General features: G+C 47.0%; 1 protein-coding gene across 4 annotated transcripts in view; it reads right to left on the bottom strand.

Moving 5' to 3' along the window:
- Window positions 1-18,003, bottom strand: part of Pla2g5 (phospholipase A2 group V) — a 58,978-nt gene extending 40,975 nt beyond the window's left edge. For 2 of the 4 annotated variants that reach the window (XM_052718180.1, XM_052718175.1), the window contains exons 1-2: window positions 17,873-18,003; window positions 309-474 (exon numbers count right to left, since the gene is read on the bottom strand). The gene's annotated coding sequence lies outside the window, so the exon portion shown is untranslated. Of the gene's footprint in view, window positions 1-308; window positions 475-1,540; window positions 1,678-17,872 lie in introns of those variants that run through there. The other 2 variants (XM_052718176.1, XM_052718178.1) reach the window with 2 other exon arrangements.
- Between the last annotated feature and the right edge of the window lie 1,420 nt (window positions 18,004-19,423).

Below are 19,423 nucleotides of genomic sequence, written 5' to 3'. Positions count from 1 at the left end.
ACAGAGAAACCCTGTCTCCGGGGAATAAAAAAAAAAAGTCATCCTCATGTGTCAACTGGACAGAAGCTAGACTCAACCCGGCAGATAACACCTGTGTATATTATCTTCATTCTGTTAGCTGACGTGGGTAGACCATCTTCAATGTGGTTGTCACCATTCCCTGGACTAGGGGTCCTGAACTGTATGTATAAAACGGAGAACTGAGTACCAGCGAGCATTCCTCGCTCTCTTCTTTTGCCTGTGGATGCAAACGTGACCAGCCACCTCACGCTCCCATGTCCATGATGTCCCCGCTGCGATGAGCTTACCTTGAACTGTGAGCCCGAGCACGCACGTCCTCTCCTGAGTTGCTTCTGTCGAGGTATCACGGCGAAAGGGAAAGAAGCTAAGACAGCCACGGAGAGGCTGGCCGCTGTGCGCTGTGCTCCGTTACACTGGGACTCAGGCGTGCTCCCTCATGCCTCGCAAGCTGGCCTGTGTCAAGAATTACATTCTTTATAATTAGCATTTATACTCACCGGCTTTCAGGCGGTTTCTTGCCCTTGCCTTGTACAGCTGACACCTTCCCTTTTCTGACAAGACTGAGTCAGATGCTCTGTGTTGCCCAATGTCCTGTCTCCTGGTGACTGTCACTCTGGGTAGGGGGACAGAGAGGTGAGAAACCATCCCTTTCATCATCCCCTTTGCTGCCACCATAAGGCAGGTACTTTGCTCAGCACCTTGTCACCAAGCACCTGAATCACCAGCACTGACTGAGATCCTCATCCTGAGGCATGACCTGCCGCCCTGGGAATAAGGATAGGAGAAGAGGAAGGGATGGACTCGGAGGGCAGGAGACTGCCTGCATTGCTTTCCAACGTTTCTCCCCAGGCAGTGACGTGGGACAGCTGTCACTGTGACAGAAATGAAGATGTCCTAGACAGACACTTGTGCCCCACCCTTCGATGATGATCCCAAGAAGCTGGAATTTCCCTGGAAATCTCTAGTGCCAACCTGAGGAAGAATCTGGCCCACACAGTTCTGATGACTCGCCAGACCACCTTACAGGGGTGACCAGAGCAGAGGCACCACTGGGTCAGTGACGGGCAGGACCACACCTTGACCAGGGCCACTTAGGCACAGCTCTTGCCCTCTCCATGTCAAGATCCCGAAGATGGCTTTGGGGTTCACTGAACCTCTTCGTTCCTCTTCCCACCGTGGCTGCATTGACTCTATCTCTGCTTTTCACTGATGCTTCCGTTTTATTGGCCTGTTGAGGTTGGGTGGCTGAGCCCGGCTTGTTATGGCCGCCAGGGCCCAGCCTCTGACTCTAAGGGCTCTGGCGACATCGTCATACCTCTGGAGCTTAATCATCTCAGAATCAAAGAGCAAAACAGAAGAAAAACACAGTCTAGAAGGTTCTTTAGCCAGCTGTAGTAGCTGGGACCTGTAATTCTAGCACTCGGGAAGCTGAGGAGGAGCCTGAATCTGAGACCAGCCTAGGCTACACAATGAGAGAAAAGAAAAGAAATAGTCTCCTCCACCCGACCCAGGGTCTGACCCTGCTCATCCTCTGCTCCAGGACCCACCGGCTCAGCTCCCCACAACTGCACCCTGCGGTCCACGTTGTCCCCAGCTTCCTACAAGGCTTGGCAGAGGATCTCTTGTTATTTCCTCAGATCCAGGCTCCTCTCTCAGGCCTGTCATTCTGCCAGGCTGGTTTTGGCAAAGGAGCCAGGAGCCTCGGCTAATTTACAGTCTTGGCACACAAAAATGGGGTGGGGTGTACCGTGCAGGATCATGTGTATAATCTAAAAGCACACACAGAGTTACCCAAACACTGAGTCCTTTTCAAGGAACCACACATCTAAATAAGCAAAGAGTGGCGCCCACGGTGGATGGAGGGGACCAGAGAGGAAAGTGAACATAATACAACAAAACCGTGTCTTCCACCAGCCAGGGGGGAGAGCATGCTGTGAAGAGAGACCACTCGCAGGGGCTTAAGAACTGAGCAGTTAGAAATGTGCTTAGGGGCCAGCTAGATGGCTCAAGGTGCCTGCCGCCCAGCCCGGACCTTAATTTGACCCCTGTGATTCACACATTAGGAGAGAAACTGTTCTGCAAACCTGCCTCCAGCTTGCACACATATGCCAGGGCTCAGGGATGGGCACACTCACATAAATAATAAATACATTTAGTAACGGTTTTTAAAAGAAAAGACAAACACGAACCTTCCTTGTGGAAAAAGGCTCCAGATGTGCGGTCACGCGCAGGCGCACAAACACACAAGGACACCTGGGAGTGTCAGGAGGAGGGACAGTGAAAACCAGAGCCATCTGGAATAATGGTTGGTCTTTGAGGGTCTCCCCCTCATCCCCACAAGCAGCTAGCTGGGCCTCTGCCAAGTTCATACCACCTAGCCAGAGGGAGACACTGAGTTCTCACCTCCATCTCAGCTTTGAGCTCATTGTTTAACACGAGAATCCATTTCATTCCACTCCTGTCCCCAGTTTTAGGACAAAGGCAACCTGGTCACAGGTGGAATTGAGTCAGGTTCATTCTGGGTGATACAGAGATGTGAGCATTTTCTCTATAACGTCTAAGGAGACCCGTGAGGCTGCGAGAACCTATGAGACAGACATGGACACTGTACCCAACAGAGACCAATCTTCAGCCACTCAGAGTCACTACCACCCCTCCACGCCACCCAGCATCCAGGACATGTGCTATACCCAGGCTATCCCACAGACTGGCACTGAGACATGGTATTGTAGTGTACAAATGTGTTGGACTGTGTTTGTAGCTGGCCTGGGACACATGTGGCCCACAGGCCACAGGCTGGATGTACCCGTTACAGCTTTTGTGATCTCTCAGGATGCCAAGAGGAAGGAGCATGATCAATGGGCAGCACCAAGCCCCAGGCCAGATCTTCTAAAGGAATTGTTAAAAAGATAAACTTAGGCAATTAAAATCTAGCAAATTTGATTCATGCACAGATCAGGCAGCTCAAGATTATGAGAGATTTAAAACATCACTTGGGGGGACAATAGGAAAAAAATCTTTTATGATGTTTGAGAAATGAAAATACGTTGGTTAAAATGGACAGCCACAGTGAGGGACTGGCTGAGCTTCAGGTCTCTTTACTATTTATTTGGAGCTTCTGTTTGTTTATGGAGTGCCGGGAGCCGTTCCCCAGTGGTGGATGGATCCTACAGAGGGTGTAAGGAGTCAGCAGGAGAAGGAAGTGAGCCAGACCATGGTGGTTGGGAGAATCTTGCAGCCTGACTGACTAGCAATCAGAGTGTTTTTTTATTTATACAGAATTTAGTTAGCAGGGATACATTCATGATGTTCCAAAACATAGATCATATCATTTTTGGTTTTGGACATATGTTTCACTTTCTTTTGCTCATCTTTTAGTCATCATTAATAAACTATGACAGAACAGAGTTATCATTTCCAATCATTTCCCCTCAAGTTTTGACATCAGTAATAAACAGAGTTATCATTATTACTCATTAACCCCATAACCCAATTTTTGAGAATCTAGAGGCATATGACAGCCTGTGCTCAGGCTGGTTGTTTTGGTTGCTTCAAGGACATTAGACCAAAACAAAAATCTTCAACCACCCTGGGCATTTTGCCATGTCTCTCAAGCAATGTATTATTAACTTTTAGTGGTCAGAGTGCCCAGGAAAAATCCTCAGGCTAAAGCTGCAGTTATTACAATCAATGTTCACATTTATATCCTTATAGAATTTGTCTATATGTCTAATCCTGGCATTCTGTTGTTCCTTGGTCATATGACATTGCAGTGGCTCTACATGAGCTAACTTCTAAGAGAGGGAGTATGGTGGTATTGTGTTCCCCAAAATATTGTGTACCTTAATAAACTTATCTGGGGTCAGAGAACAGAAAAGCCACAAGATACTTAGGCTAGAAAATGTTAGCACATGCCTTTAATCGGAGCATTCCAGAGACAGAAATCCCTCTGGATCTCTGTGAGTTCAAGGCTGTATTGGAAACAGCCAGGCCTGGTGACTTACGCCTTTAATCCCAGAAAGCAGCCTTTAATCCCAGGGAGTGGTGGTAGAAAGCAGAAAGGTTTATAAGGTGTGAGGACCAGAAACTAGAAGCATTTGCCTGGTTAAGCATTCAGGCTTCTAGCAGCAGTCCAGCTGAGAGCCATTGGGATGAGGACACAGACGCTTCCAGTCTGAGGAAACAGGACCAGCTGAGGAACTGGCAAGGCGAGATAGCTGTGACTTGTTCTGTCTCTCTGATCTACCAGCATTTGCCCCAATAACTGGCCTCAGGTTTGATTTTATTAATAAGAACTTTCTAAGATTCATGCTACAAGGGAGGTCCTAACATCTCGTACTTTCATCATCTTTCCACTGCACACTTTGCTCATCAATATGTCTCTATGTAGGGCAGAGTTGTATGCCACGTAATTGTCTGAGTGTACAGCGGGAAGAGGCTTGTAATCTGAACTGTGGCCAACTCCTCTAGCCCACCGGATCTTGTTGACCTTTTTAAATAAACTTTGTTTTGAATATCTTGTTCCTGTGTAAGTATAGGGACAGATGTTTCAAGAATGTCTCATAGCCTCATGAAAAGACCTCTGGCTTCTTCTTCAACCTCCAAGGCATAAGGAAGACCTTCAAGTAGATAAGGATATCTCCCTCAAAGTGGGATGGGGGGAATAGTATGTTCAGGACTTTCCTGGATAAGCTTAGAAGCAGCATTTCTGGGAAAAGGCATAAATGATTCATAAGGAATTTTCCATCAATCCAATATCCTCAAATAGTACAAATATTAAAGGTGCCCCAAGTATGTAACAGTGGAGATGAGAACCAAAGGTGGCATGGCAGCCATCATGTGGCTCAGCTCTGCTGGATCTTTGTCAAGCAGCTGTGCTGGCTTTATGACTTCTGCCATTCCATTCAGATATGAATGTGCCAATGAAGGATCTCAAAGTCTTGGCATTATCTCAGCTCCATGGCATCACAATTTCAAAACAACAAACAAGCAAAAATCCTTCGGTACTACTGATCAAACCCAAGCCTTAAGCTATGTCATCAGCCCTAATTTAAATGTGACTCAGTTAGTAGAGTGCTTGCCTACCATGCATGAAGCCCTGGGTTCAAGATCTGGCACTACATAAAACAAGGCATTGTGGGGTATGTCTATAATCCCAGCACTTGGGACGTCGAGGCAGCAGGATTAGAAGTTCAAGGCTATCTTCGGCTGTACAGTAAGTTGAAGCCAGCCTGGGCTACATCAGACTCTGTCTCAAAAAATATTATTTTGGCAGACTTAAGTCAAGAAATTTAGTAAATATCACATGCTTGTTTGAAACAACAGCTATGTGGCATGCTTATAAGGACACGAAAAGAAATAAGAGAAGAATGTATACTAGTTCTATTGGAAGCTGACACAATTTTCTCGTTTTCATCTATCATTAAAGACATGCTCTGCTGCTATCGTTCCAAAACAGCTTGTTCTCATCAAAAACAGATTTTTGAGATTTTTTTGTGATCGCTGGGTAAAATATCTGATGGGTAAAATGCAAAATAATAAGCAAAAATTCAAAACTGAGTCACTTGGGTAATTACAAAGGGCATCCAAACCAGGAGAGAGAAAGTGTGATTATCAAATTGTCAGTTTGAACACATCATGATCTTTCAGATGGAAAATCCCAAACCCTCCATCAAAAATAAATAAATAAATAAAAAGCTTCAGAGTACAAAATGAAGACAGAAAAAATGGTAGCTTTAAAAGCACCAGCAGTGACTTACTTGAACTGGAAATCAAGAAAGCAAACATTCTTCGCAGTGACAGAACCTAAAACCCCAGGAATGACTCTGCACGAGCTCTCAAATGGAGACTGTGAAACACTGAAGCTTTGGAGAGGACGTGGGAACAGGAGACACCTGCGCTCTGAGAAGGAGGAGGCAGTCCCATCCAAGCACCCTCGCAACCCAAAGGGCCCACTAGTCTAGTGTGCTCACTGGCAGATACCAATGCCGGGGCTGAGAGCTGGTCCCACAGGCAAAGTGCTTGCTGTACCGGTGTGAGGACCCGGGTCTGGATTCCCAGCACCCACATAAGGATCTAGACCTGTAGCCCCAACATCTAAGGGTGTTGGGGCAGAGACAAGAGCATCCTGGGCCAGTCTAGCAGAGTTGGTGAGTTCCAGGTTCAGTGAGAGACCCTAACTAAAAAGTAAAAAGACAGAGAATAATCAAGGAAGATACTTGATGTCAACCTCTGGCCGCTACATGCACATGTGTACACATATGTACAAACATACAGAAACACACAAACACATACAAATACACATGCACACCTACAAACAAAAACACAATGCACAAGTAGACAGAACACATAAATGATCAGACACAAACACACAGATGCAAACTAACCACCAGCATAAACACACAAATACACATGCACACACAAACACCAAGTACACTCAAACATACCTAAATGCATACATACTTACACTATAAACACACAGGCATATAAAAACATGAACATAGACATGTATACATACACAAGCACACACACAACAAACTCACATTGACACACAAATACAAATACAAGATCATACAAACACACAAAATATACATGCATAAGCACACACACACAAAGCACACACATACAAACACATTGAAACCAACATGCAGATGGTAACAAAAACTGCAAACACAGATGCATGCAAAACAAACCTACACATGCACATGTGATACATGCACATGTGTACATATACATACCAAGTACACACAAGCAAACAAACACATGCACATAAACATAAAACATATATATGCATGCATACACATAAACACACAGGCCTACACATGTGCACAAACACATGCAAATACATTAGTGTACACAAAGACACCACACACAAGCACACAAACATAATGTGCACACATGCAAATACAACACACACAATGTGCATGCTTGTATACGTACACATACAAATGCATAGAGACACCAGCACACACAGACACACATGAACACACAGGCACAGATGCACAAACACACAGAAAACATACAAACACACAGACACATACACACATAAAATGGATGCAGATGAAAATGCACACCCAAAAGAAGCAATACAAACACACACAGACACACAAGCACAAGTGTACAAACTCACCAACTACATGTTAAAGTGCCAAAGACAATTTTAAGAGCCATGCCATATTGCCTGCCTGAGTTAAGTTTCTGTTGTCCAGTACTGAGCCACTAACCAGAAACTTTTGACATGCCTGGACAAGTCCTGAGTTATTAGAAAATAACTTAACATTTCCTTATCTTTCTGTTACAGTGACCATTAGTAACAATGTTTTGTGGTTGGGTTGCTTTGCAACTCAACAGTCCCCTGATCTTTTCCCAAAGAAAGTTTCCTGGTTTGCTTCTATATAACCCACCTGAGAAAAATAAAATTTTGCAGCTTGATCAGAATACTGTCTTGCTGTCAATTCTTTGTGTCTCTTGTCCCTTCATTCGCCATTCCCCCTTCTAGGGACTCTGTTGAAGATCCCGCTGGCCGGGACATTAAAGCACAGGTATACACAAACACATGCATGCACACAAGCACCCACAACACAGAGACAGAAATGTGAATGCACAAGCATACATGTGTGTATGCACACACAAGCATACATACATACACAAACACATGCACATTCACAGAGAAATGCGTGCGCGCGCACACACGCACACACACACACAAAGACCCCAAGTTATCTCGAGCAGAAAGACTCAAGGAGGAGGCATCACTCTGCCTAATTAAAGCTGCATTCCGGTGCTGAGGTGAGGACAGGCTGCTGGCCTGAGACCAGATACACGTCAGCGAAAGGGAACAGACAGCCTGCTTTTTGGGGGTGTTGTTTTTGTTGTTTTTGTTTTACAAAAAGGCTAATAACCTGCATTGGACAATCGAGTCTTTTCAGTAAAGCTGTTGGGAAGGCTGGAAACTCAGTGTGTCAGGTCACGGGTGCTGCTGTCTCACAGGTGGGCCACACAAACCTCCATCCGCCATCCCATCCGCCATCCCCTCCAGGTGACTTCAGTGCCGGCCCCTCCCCCATCTTTGAATCCTGGCACCTGACTGTGGCACGCTTATTAACCAAACCTGCTGCTTCCTGGTGCAGAAATGAATAAAAAATTTTTCTTAATTAAAAAAAAAATGATGCTTCACTGTGTCTGACAGGACTAAAGGCATGCGCTCTCTCTCTTTCTCCCTCACTCTATCTCTCCTTCCCTCTCTCCTCTTCCTCCCTCCCTCTCTCCCTCTCTATTTGTCTCTATCTCTTCCCTCCTCCCCACCCCTCCAGACTCTAGCTGCACTATGCTCCTGTCTGCCTATGGCTTTAATAACTCCTAATAAAACTCTCTCTTGAAGGATGGTTCCTCTCTCCTTTTTTTCCCCCTAAAAAAAATTGCACTCTAGTCTAGGTTGGCCTGGAACTAACTAGATAGACCAGGTATCATGATTCTTCTACCTCTGCCTCCTGAGTGCTGGAATTACAGACATGAACCATGATACCTGGATTATATTTTCTCTAGCCGGCACATTTAGATCAACTTGTGTGGCAGATGCTTGCTTTTGGCTGGGTGTGGTGGTGCATACTTTCAATCTCAGCACCCAGGAAGCAGAGGCAGGTGAGTGAGAACCTGTCTTAAAAAAAACAAACAAACAAACGGAGTTAAACAGCATAATAGAAGACTCCTTTACAAGTGAAAATGTATTTTTTAATGAGCTGTTTTAAACTGAAAAGGGACATGTGCTCTTCTGATCCCTTTATCGTTTGCTACTTTCCAAAAGAGAAAAACTGGGGAGACAGAGACAGCTGCAATTCTCAGATCTCAGCAGGCAAGTGCAGTGGGCTGCAGTCACCACCCAAATTCACACTGGTCAGAGAACACACGTCTGCTTCCCAGAGGCGTACCAGCGCAGAGGCGTACCAGCGCAGAGGCGTACTGGCACAGTCGATCCCGCCTGACTCTTGGACTTTGGGTCTGCCATGGTGCCAATGACTGTCCGAGCAGAGAACCTCGGACTGCAAAGCAAACCTGATTGGCGAATTGCAGTATGGTTTAAGCTTCCATGGTTGAGACAAATTTCTTCTCTTCTTCTCGGCGCAATGGCATTATTATATAAAATGATTAGCCTCTTTTTATTTGTGCCGTGTGTTTTAAGGTGGCAAATGCAGCCTACAGGTTTGTTCTTGAGAAGAGATGTTTGGTTGCCCACAGTTTTAAACTGTCCCTCCGTTGCTGGCTTGTGTATCTTTAAATAAAACCAAAACAAAACTGGGGTGAGGAGGTGAGAGAAGAGGAAATAATGGTCAAAACTAACCCAGGAGCCTCACCCCTTAGTGCATGGCCCACGATTAGATGAGGGTGGCCTGTCCTGTGCTGCCATCTACCGGGCTCTGGGCATCCCACATCTGGGGCAGGGGGGTGTAAATTAAGGATTCAAACCACATCGTGTATCCTTCTAATAATTCCTAATGCCTGGAGTCTGGATTGTGAAAGCCAAACCAATGGGCTGAGGGATGTCTGAAACTAAAGGCTTGACAGGGCCGTTTCAGATGCTAGCTAGAAAAAAGAGCAAGTCCTAGGGCCTCGGTTCTCAGGTTCTCAACCTGCGGGTCATGATCCTTTGGGGGTCGAATGGCCTTTTCACAGGGGTCAGACTATCAGAAATATCAGATATTTACATCATGATTCATAACAGTAGCAAAATTCCAGTGATGAAGGAGCAATGAAATAATTTTACAGTTGGGGGTCACAGCCTTAGGAAGGTTGAGAACCACTGTAGCAGACATCTTTAGATCAGCAGCAGAGAAGTGTCTGCTAGACCCAGAGCCAAGGAAACTTCGATACATTTGGAAGTTAAGATGCATTTTCAGGACCAGGCAGTGGTGGTGCATGCCTTTAATCCCAGCACTCAGGAGGCAGAGGCAGGTGGATTTCTGTGAGTTCAAAGCCAGCCTGGTTTACAGAGTAAGTTCCAGGACAGCCAGGACTACACAGAGAAACCCTGTCTAAAAAACAACAAAACAAAACAAAACAAAAAAAAAAAAAAAAAAAACACCAAAAGACGCTGTTTATAATGAACTTGCTTTGGCTACAGATAAGAGAGACAGAGACCCTGCTTGGAAGCAAAGGCCGCTAATGATGCTGGGGCTTGGGGGTTGGAGGTCCGAGGCCAGTCTGGAATACAAAATGAGCTCTCCTTTCAAAAGGGGAAACAGAAGAAAAGAAGGGAGGGAGGGATAGTGGGGAGGGGAAAGCTTTAGAAGTGTTGAATCAGGAGCTACAGTTGATCAAGCTGCACCCCGGCTGGAGGAGCTGATGGGCACCCCCTCTGTGACCTCAGCTAAACTTCTCCTGTCACCCAGAGTCAGAGAGGGCCTGATTACAAGCAGGTACTTAGTGCTAAGTACATGCATGGGATCCTCCTCTGCTCTCTGCACCCATAAGAAGGGAACCCCACTTTGTTTTGTAGGACAAAACTCTAAAACTTCTGCCGTGGAGTCTGTAGTATTAATAAGTTCTAACAAATCTGTTACCCAAATGAGCAGTCTGGGGCTGGTGAGATGGCCCCGTGAGTGCCACTAAGCCTGACTACCTGAGTCGGATCCCAGGGACCCACAAGATGGCAGAAGTGACTCCCACACGATGTCCTCTGAGCTCTATACACACATGCACACACAAAACTAATTTATTTAAAGCGCCCTTACCCTCTGAGCCATCTCGCCAGCCCCACGGGCTGTTTTAAATAGTACGGATTTTGCTTTTTACATAGACACTTATTCATCATTTTTCTGTTTACACGATTGGAATTTTTCCATCCATGAGTTTCCTGGCTTTCATTCGTCTTCTTGTAAGGAGTCTTTTAGAGGCAAGATTTTCAATTCTGAGATATTTTTAGAAGCTTCTGCATACGAATGAAAAGCACATCTCATTGTTTCTAAGGTGTGGGATTCCCACCTCCACCTCCAAAAGTGAAGCACTTGGGTGAGTCGTCTGGTCCTTCTGCAATGTTCTGTGTTGCAGCTACGAGAATGCCTGAGTCAACTCCCTAACCGAATTCACTTGGTTTCAGCTATGTGCTTTTATCACTAACGTTAGGGTCAGATGTTAGGTCTGGACTAGTGGCTACTCAGGCCACACTCACCCACAGTGGCCTCTTTTCTCTCCCCACTGCTACAAGGAAACAGCAGCGGGCAGCCTATTGAGAGCTTCCCTGTGAACTCCTAACCCTCTGTCCCCCAAAGAAGGCCTCCCAACCCATCTATCCAAGCCCCTAAGCAATCAGGAGGTCGCGGTGGAATGTACAAGGGACATACACTAATTAAGGACAGTGTGATGGATGCACATTAACTAAAGGACAAGTCTTTGCCCCTTCCCCTGTATTCTGGTTTCCTTTCTGTTCTGTGATACAACACTCTGACCTAAAAGCAACTTAGAGGAGGAAAGGATTTACTTCGTTTACACTTCCATGACCCCAATCTAGTGTCTGGGGCAGGACTCTGGAGGAACACTGCTTCCTGACTCACTTTCTGGCTCAACTGGGAGGCTTGTGCTTAGGTAGTCTTCTTACAGCCCAGGATCATCTGCGTAGGGGATGGTGCCGCCCACACTGGACTAGGCCCTCCTGCACCAATTAATAATCAAGACAATCTCCCACAGACTAAATGTGACCTAGGTGATTCCTCAGTATAGGCTTTCCTCTCAGTGGCCAACTCCCCTAACTCCTGGTGATCCCTGGATTTGCAGCTTCCTGGGAATTTTTTTTTTTTTAATGTAAGTAAAAGATAGGCATACCAGAAAGTAGGCCACTCAGTTCCTTTTAGAATGTAAGACCTCAGACTTCCATTGTCTTCACTCTCATGTGGTTGTAGAGTGTTCCTCATTGCGCAGAACTGGATGATGGGTGATATGACCACCCATTCTAAGACGGACTTAAGCTAAGAATCTTCACTAAGTAACCAAGCGTGGTGACTCATCTGTCACAGCTTCAGCTGTCAGTTTGACACAAAGCTAGAATCACCTAAGAAGAGGGAATGTCAGCCAGAAAACTGCCCCCATCATGTTAGCACGTAAACATATCTGTAGGGTGTTTTCTTGATTTCGGGTTGATATGGGAAGGTCCAGCCCACTATGGGCCGTGCCGTCTCTGGGCAGGTGGGCCTGTAAAAGAAGCAGCTGAGCAAGCAAGAAAGCAACATCCCTCCATGGTTTCTGCTTCAAGCTCCTACCCAGACATCCCTGGATGGTGGACTGCAACCTGTGAGCTGAAATGAACCCTTTCCTTGCCTGAATTGCTTTTGGTCATGATGTTAGTCACAGCAACAGAGAAACAAACAAAGACACTCATCCTTGACATCCAGCACTCAGGAGGTTTATCTGTGTGGCTCCCATAGGCTGCGGGGAATAAGAGGGGTCAGTCAGGAAGGTGGGGAGATGGCCACTAGGAGGAAGGGACTGAAGGCGGATATCTGAACTGACCGTTTGGGAAATTGGAGGCGGTATTAACTGGAACCTGGCTGTGTACTGAATCTGTGCAAGTCCAACTTTAATTTTAAACGGTTGCCAGAGCAACGCAAAGTATAAGATTTTTCCAGAGGCTGCCAGAGCAAAGTATCACAAATGTGAGAGCTTAAGTAACAGAAATAGATCCTATCTGGAAAACAGGAAGGCTGAATACAGGGTGGGCTTCTCCCAGAGGTCTCCAGGGAACCCGGAGATGCCCACCTCCTCCCTGGGTTCACCACTGCCCTGTGTCCAGATCTTTTCTTCATATGAGGGCAGCAGCCATGTTGGTAGAGGCTCACTCTAATGGCCTCATTTTAACTCAATCGTTATTTAAATTCCTTACTTCCAAACACAGTCATGTGTTTTGTGAGATGAGAGCTCAAGTCACTCAGGCTGCCCTCAAAGTCACCATGTAGCCAAGGACGAACTTGGAACTCCTGAGCCTCCTGCCTCCACCTCCCAAGTGCTGGGATCACACGGCCATAGTCACACTCTGAAACCGGAGGGGGGAGGACTTGAACAGAGAAATTGGGGGAGGGGCACAGTTAAACCCTTAACACAGAGAAAAACACTATTTCTAGAATATTCACGCTATTTTAGTTTGCTTGCTTTAGGATCGCCTATATAAAATAATACACTGGGAGACGCTTCATGTCTGAATTCTTCTATTTGGTGTAAAGAAATTAATTCATGTTCTGCACAAATCAGGAATGTGTTCTTTATGTTGTTTTAAAAATGCATTTGTGTGTGTGGCACTTTGCCTGCATGCATGGATGTGTGCCACATGCATACCTCTTGGTGGCCATGGAGGCCAAAAGAGGACGTCAGACTCCCAGGACTAGAGTTACTGACAATGTGAGCCACCATATGATCTGGAAATTGAACCCGGGTTCTCTAGAAGAGCAGCCAGTTCTTAACCACTGAGCCATCTCTCCAGCCTTCTATATGTTTTTAATTCTATAAATTATGCGGGTAATTATGTAAGTATATGGTACTAACACTACAATAGTATATTAGTCACTCTACTGTTACTGTGATAAAATGTCATGGTCAGAAAAATTTAAAAATGAAAGACCTTATTTTGCTTTACAGTTCCCGAGGGAAAGAGTCTATCCTGGCAGGAAAGACACACAGGAAGAAGAGAGAGAAGGGAGAAAGGAAGAGAAGAGAAGAGAAGAGAAGAGGAGAGGAGAGGAGAGGAGAGGGGAGGGGAGGGGAGGGGAGGGGAGGGGAGGGGAGGGGAGGGGAGGGGAGGAGAGGAGAGAAGACAGGAGGTGGGGTGAGGCTATCAGTCCTCAAAGCCCACCCCCAGTGACACACTTCCTCCAGCAAGGCTGCTCCTCCTAAAGGCTCTGTCTTAGTCAGGGTCTCTATTGCTGTGACGTAACACCATGACCGAAAAGCAAGTTGGGGAGGAAAAGGCTTATTTGGCTTGCATTTCCACCACTGCTGTCCATCACTGAAGGAAGTCAGGACAGAAACTCAGACAGGGCAGGATCCCAGAGGCAGGAGCTGGTGCAGAGGGCATGGAGGGGAGCTGCTCACTGGCTTGCTTCCCATGGCTTGCTCAGCCTGCTTTCTTATAGAACCCAGGACCACCAGCCCAGGGATGGCACCACCCACCATGCTGGGCCCTCACTCATCAATCACTAATTAAGACAATGCCTTTCCTCAACTGAGACTCCCTCCTCTCTGATGACTCTAGCTTGTGTCAACTTGACACACAAAACCAGCTAGTACAGGCCCCATAATGTCCCCCAAACGCCACCAACTAGGGACCGAGTGTTCAAACACATGAGCCTATGGGGACCCTATGCATTCAAACACCACAGATAGAATTATGTATGTTTTGTTGGAGGGAAGAAGTCCCTCAGTATTGGGGAACCAGCTTTTTACCCAGGAGGGGGGTCGACTGCACAATGGCCTTGTATTATTTCTGTCTCTGAAACAGGATGCCTGACATGGATGGATGACCTAAAGGAGGGAAGATTCCTCTTGGCTTGTGGCTTTGGAGGGCTTGGGTCCATCATGGAGGGAATCTCAGTTCATGGGGGCAGGAGTGTAAGGTGAAGGTTGTTCACACTGTAGCAGAGCAGGAGGCAGAGTGGGGAGGAGTATGGGGGTGGGGGTAACCAGAGCAGGGGATGGTTCCCCTTCAAAGTCTTTCAAAGTGGCTGCTTTCTGTCAGCTCGTCCCTGCCTCTTGTAGATCCCATGCCACAGTAGCACCATCAGCTGGGGAAAACATTCAAAATCTGAGCCCATGGGTGACTGACAGTCCGACTGTAGCAGTCTTATTGTAGGGGTGTTGCAGTTGTCAAGGAAACAGCAAGTTACATCCCCATCAGGATCCCAGGCAGCTTCCTGGCAGAAGCCACCCTTTAAAACCCCAGAAATAGACACAGGGGAGGGAGAGAGGTGCCTGGTCAGTATCAACACCGGATACACTGTGGACATGTGGAGAACAGGGGGGCGTCGGCCTTTGCTTCTAGAACAGTGGTTCTCAACCTTCCTAAGGCTGTGACCCCTTAATACAGTTCCTCATGCTGTTGTGAATCCCGGCCATAAAATGATTTTTGTTGCTACTTCATAATTGTAATTGTGCTACTGTTTTGAATCATAATGTGAATATCTGTGTTTTCTGATAGCCTTATTGGGCCCTCAGAGGGGTTGAGACCCACAGGTTGAGAACCACTGCTCTAGGGCCTCCAGGCCAGTGGTGACAATGCATTCTCTCTGGATCTCTCAGTCAAGTAAAGGAGACGTCCTCCCTGGTGCCCGGGAGCACTCATTCTGAGGGAGACCTAGACTCTGTCATCGAGGGGCTTTTAGTGTGATGGAGGAGACGGTCTTACCTCCACAAATGGATACATCTGATGATGGAGGCACCATGGGTCTTCGGGGGAGCTCCCACTGTAATGGAAGACAATCCCTTTCCTGGAAGGAGCTTCTCCTCTGTTGTATAAGACCAAATCCAACATTGAGAGGACACTGTTCTTGAATTGGAGGAGCCCCAGTATGAGATAGAAAGCCTTAAAGAACCTTCCATCTTAACTATGAGTTCTGTCATCGGGCACTTTCAATTATCTGACTCAGACTAAAAATAATCTCCCAGCAGCCTTCCATTCTCTCTCTTCTCCTATTTACAATAGAACTTCAAAAAAAAAGCATCTTCGTTCACCATCCAATCTTCACCTGCTCTCTCCAAGCTCAGCAACCTGACCCAGGAACACCACCTTCACTGAGGCTTCTATGGACTCAGGTCCAGCAGTCAGTTCCCCGTGTGAGCTCATTCTGGCCTGTAGATGATCTCACAGTGTCAAGTCAGTGAAATGAAGTATTCCTTAGAGGCTAGAGCTGTGCTTGGGGGCTTGAAGGGTGCATGCTCATTGGAGCGCTGTGACTCTGGATAGCTCAACAAACCAGAGTCCTCTCGGGTTATTGGGGGCTGGGGAGATGACTCAGCCAGTAAAGTAACTTGCTCTACAATTGTGAGGGCCTGAGTTCAATTCCCAGAACCCAAAGGCATGGATGGATGCTGGGCTGCTGCATTTCATCCACCTTCCCAAGTGCTGATTCTGTGTCAGAAATAAATTTAAGCTTGTTTGCCTGTGAAGGTCTGCCCACACAGTACTCGATGATCATCTGGGCTGATTATTTTGTTTTTAGTTTTTAGTTTCCCATAAAACTAAATTAACCATAAAAAAAAGACATAGCTGGTATGGGGGGTGAGAACCGGATATGGTAGCTTATGCCTATAATCCCAGTCCTGGAGAGGTACAGACAGCCAAAAGCCCTGGGGCTGCAGGTCAAAGACTCTGTTTCAAAAGGAAGGTGGATAGTGCCTGAGGAGTGACCCCTGAGATGTCTGGCCTCCACACGCACTTGTACACATGTGACTGACATCCACTTCCACATGTAGCCCAGGATACATGTAAACTTGTACACACACACACACACACACACACACACACACACACACACACCTGCCATTGGATACAATGTACACCAAGCTTGCAGGCTTGTAGCAAACTTCAAACTAAGAAGGTAACAATGCCTGACTCTTGACAGAGATTTTTCTCAACTCGTGAAAGACAGCATCTGAACTGGAAGACTGCCCGTGCCTCTGCAGTCAGCCTGCTTCATGACCCCACCTGCCGCTGGGTGACTGGTCAAACTGATGTAAGGTAGCCTCTTCGTGGGTAGAAGTGTTTGCCATTCTGGGTCACTTGAATCTATGTCCCCAAGGCCATGTTCACTTCTGTTTGGCCCAGAAAATGCCATTTTATTATTTATTTTAAAACATACCTATTACCTGGGTCTCTTCATGGTCTCCTAACCAACAACTGTAGTCAGAGAAACCATATAGCCAAATGACTAACTTGCTGGTCACCTTTCCAATGACATTTTAGACATCTAACAGGTTCCCAGGCACTGACCACAGAACTAGAGAAGATTCAGGAAGCCCTGAACCCACATCCTCAGACACCACCTTACCTCCCTACCACAGCCTCCTAGCAGGAATCCAGATATGGAAGGGAACAGAAGCCATGGTCAGTCCTTACTACAAGTCATGAGCACTGACTGCAACTGGAGAATTATCCTCGTGTCAGGGGCTCTGAGAGGCCCCATCCTGAGCTAGCCTTGGAAAAAAGTTCCCCAAGAGTGGTGTTTGCAGAGGAAGTGAGATAGATTAAGGGGCCCACTGCTCCCTGAGAGCTCCAGGCAAAAGTTAAGCACTGGAAAATGCTATCAAACCACTGTTAGTATTAATGATTTCTTTAATGTAAGTGCTCATTTTAAAATTTCTTTAAATAGCCGGGCGGTGGTGGCGCACGCCTTTAATCCCAGCACTCGGGAGGCAGAGCCAGGCGGATCTCTGTGAGTTCGAGGCCAGCCTGGGCTACCAAGTGAGTTCCAGGAGAGGCGCAAAGCTACACAGAGAAACCCTGTCTCGAAAAACCAAAAAAAAAAAAAAAAAAAAAAAATTTCTTTAAATAAGCTGCTGGAGGTTTGGGGTGATTTGATGCCTTGATTGACAGCTGTCAGGCCCTTCCCTGGTGCCCTGGCTGCCTTGAGCAAAATACTAAGAACCTAGCTACTGTGAACACTCCGCTGAGAGCTTGAGGAAGCTACACAGCAAACACAGCGGCTTGCTGTCAAAGAGCAACCCTGGGATCCAACGCTCTCTTCTGGCCTCTGCAGGCACTTACACACACATGTGCACGTACAAAGGCACACGCACACATACACAAATAAATAAAATCAAATAAATCTTAAAAAAAAAAAAAAAAAAAAAAAAAAAACATGCAGAGCAAGTTACTTACTCTCTCGGAGCCTTCGTTCTTTTCTCCCGAGGAAAATGTAACAAGGCCTCATTGACTTTGTGAGAACCGACTCCCATCTTGCTGCTCCCTGGGATGGGGCGCCATCTGGAGGCGGAGCCCGGAAGCTGGCTGGCAGAAGACAGGCTTCTGTGCCCTTCTTCATTTTCCTCATCCTTCTGGGTCTTTGTGGGGAAAGAAGGCGCAAGGGATGCCGTTTGTGCTAAGAGAGGACGTCAACAGGGGCGTGAAGGGGATTTATTCACACTCTAAGTGCTCCACTCTGAGGCCAGTGAACAGGCTCCACCAGGCCAGGATGGCTGCCTGACTGAGTGGGGCTCCTGAGGAGCAAGGAGTGCACGTGGTGTTGGGGCTTCCACCACAGGGCTCAGAGGAGGGTGGGAATTGGGTGTGTGGAAAGGTTGAGAGGAGGGGTGCTTAAGAGAACTTGGGAAGGGCTGAGCGGCCCTCCACCATGCTCCAAGGGACAAGCACTCCCCGAGATGGGCCAGGAGCTCTCGAGCACAGTGGCCAAGCTGTAAGCAGCAGGCCAAGGCTGGCGCCTCAGTCCGTTGGCATGCCTCGTCTGTGGGGGCAGAAACAGTGGGGGCCAGATGTGTGGGGAAGGCACAGGGGAGGGAGGAGCTGCTCGGGAGGGGAGATTTCCAGACAAATGCTCTAGCCAGCAAGAGCCGAGTCTCTGTTGTGTGGACTGATGAAGATAAAGGCTTCAAGGAGGAAGGTTTATAAACGGAACATAGAGCTGGTGGGGGGGATCACAACTGAGACAAGGCTCCCACCCCTCAGGGCCCTGGGCTCTCAGCCCCTCAGAGGAAGACTGTCGGCAAGCACAGTCTCCCAGGCACCCCTAGGATCACGAGAGACTGGGGAAAGGGCAAGGCTGTAGAGAAACCTACCTTGTTGGGTGTCGAAGGCCCTGGGGGAGAGGTTACAAGGAAGGAGGCTGTAGTGCTCTGAAGATGTCCAGGTGGTACCCACGATGTCCAGGACCTCATCCCTGGAACCTGTAATGTGGCCTCACAGGGAAGTAGGCAGCAGTGAGGAAATTAAGGAAGCCACAATGAAGAGATTATCAAGGATTAGCAAGGTGGGTCCTAAATAGAACCACAAAGTGTCTATTATTATAGGATGGAATCCAAGGGAGGTTTTGCCACGGGGGAAGAAAGTGGCATTGCCACTGAAGCAAGATGCCACACTTCTGGCTCTGCAGATGGAAGATGCCGGAGAGGCAAGGACATGGATTCTCCTCCCAGAACTTCCTGAGGAGTGAGGTTTCGCCTACACCTTGGTTTGTACACAGCAAGGCCAATCGTGGACTTCTGACCTCCACTGCTGTTATATGTAATATGTAGTTATATGTAATAATTGTTAATGTGTCACAGGAAATGAAAACAGACAGACACAGTGGTCCCTGGGGAGGTCTGAAAGGCCAGGAAGACAAGGATTGTGTCTATACTTGATGGACAGCTAATGCCAAAGCAGGTCCTGGGTGGAAATCTCTGAAGTAAAAGAAGCCAGCTTTCTGGTCTACCA

The sequence above is a fragment of the Peromyscus californicus genome, unplaced genomic scaffold (assembly GCF_007827085.1).
Source record: "Peromyscus californicus insignis strain IS unplaced genomic scaffold, ASM782708v3 Scaffold_5__1_contigs__length_169319896, whole genome shotgun sequence".
Classification (NCBI taxonomy): Eukaryota; Metazoa; Chordata; class Mammalia; order Rodentia; family Cricetidae; genus Peromyscus; species Peromyscus californicus.
This window is presented reverse-complemented; position numbering and strand designations above follow the sequence as displayed.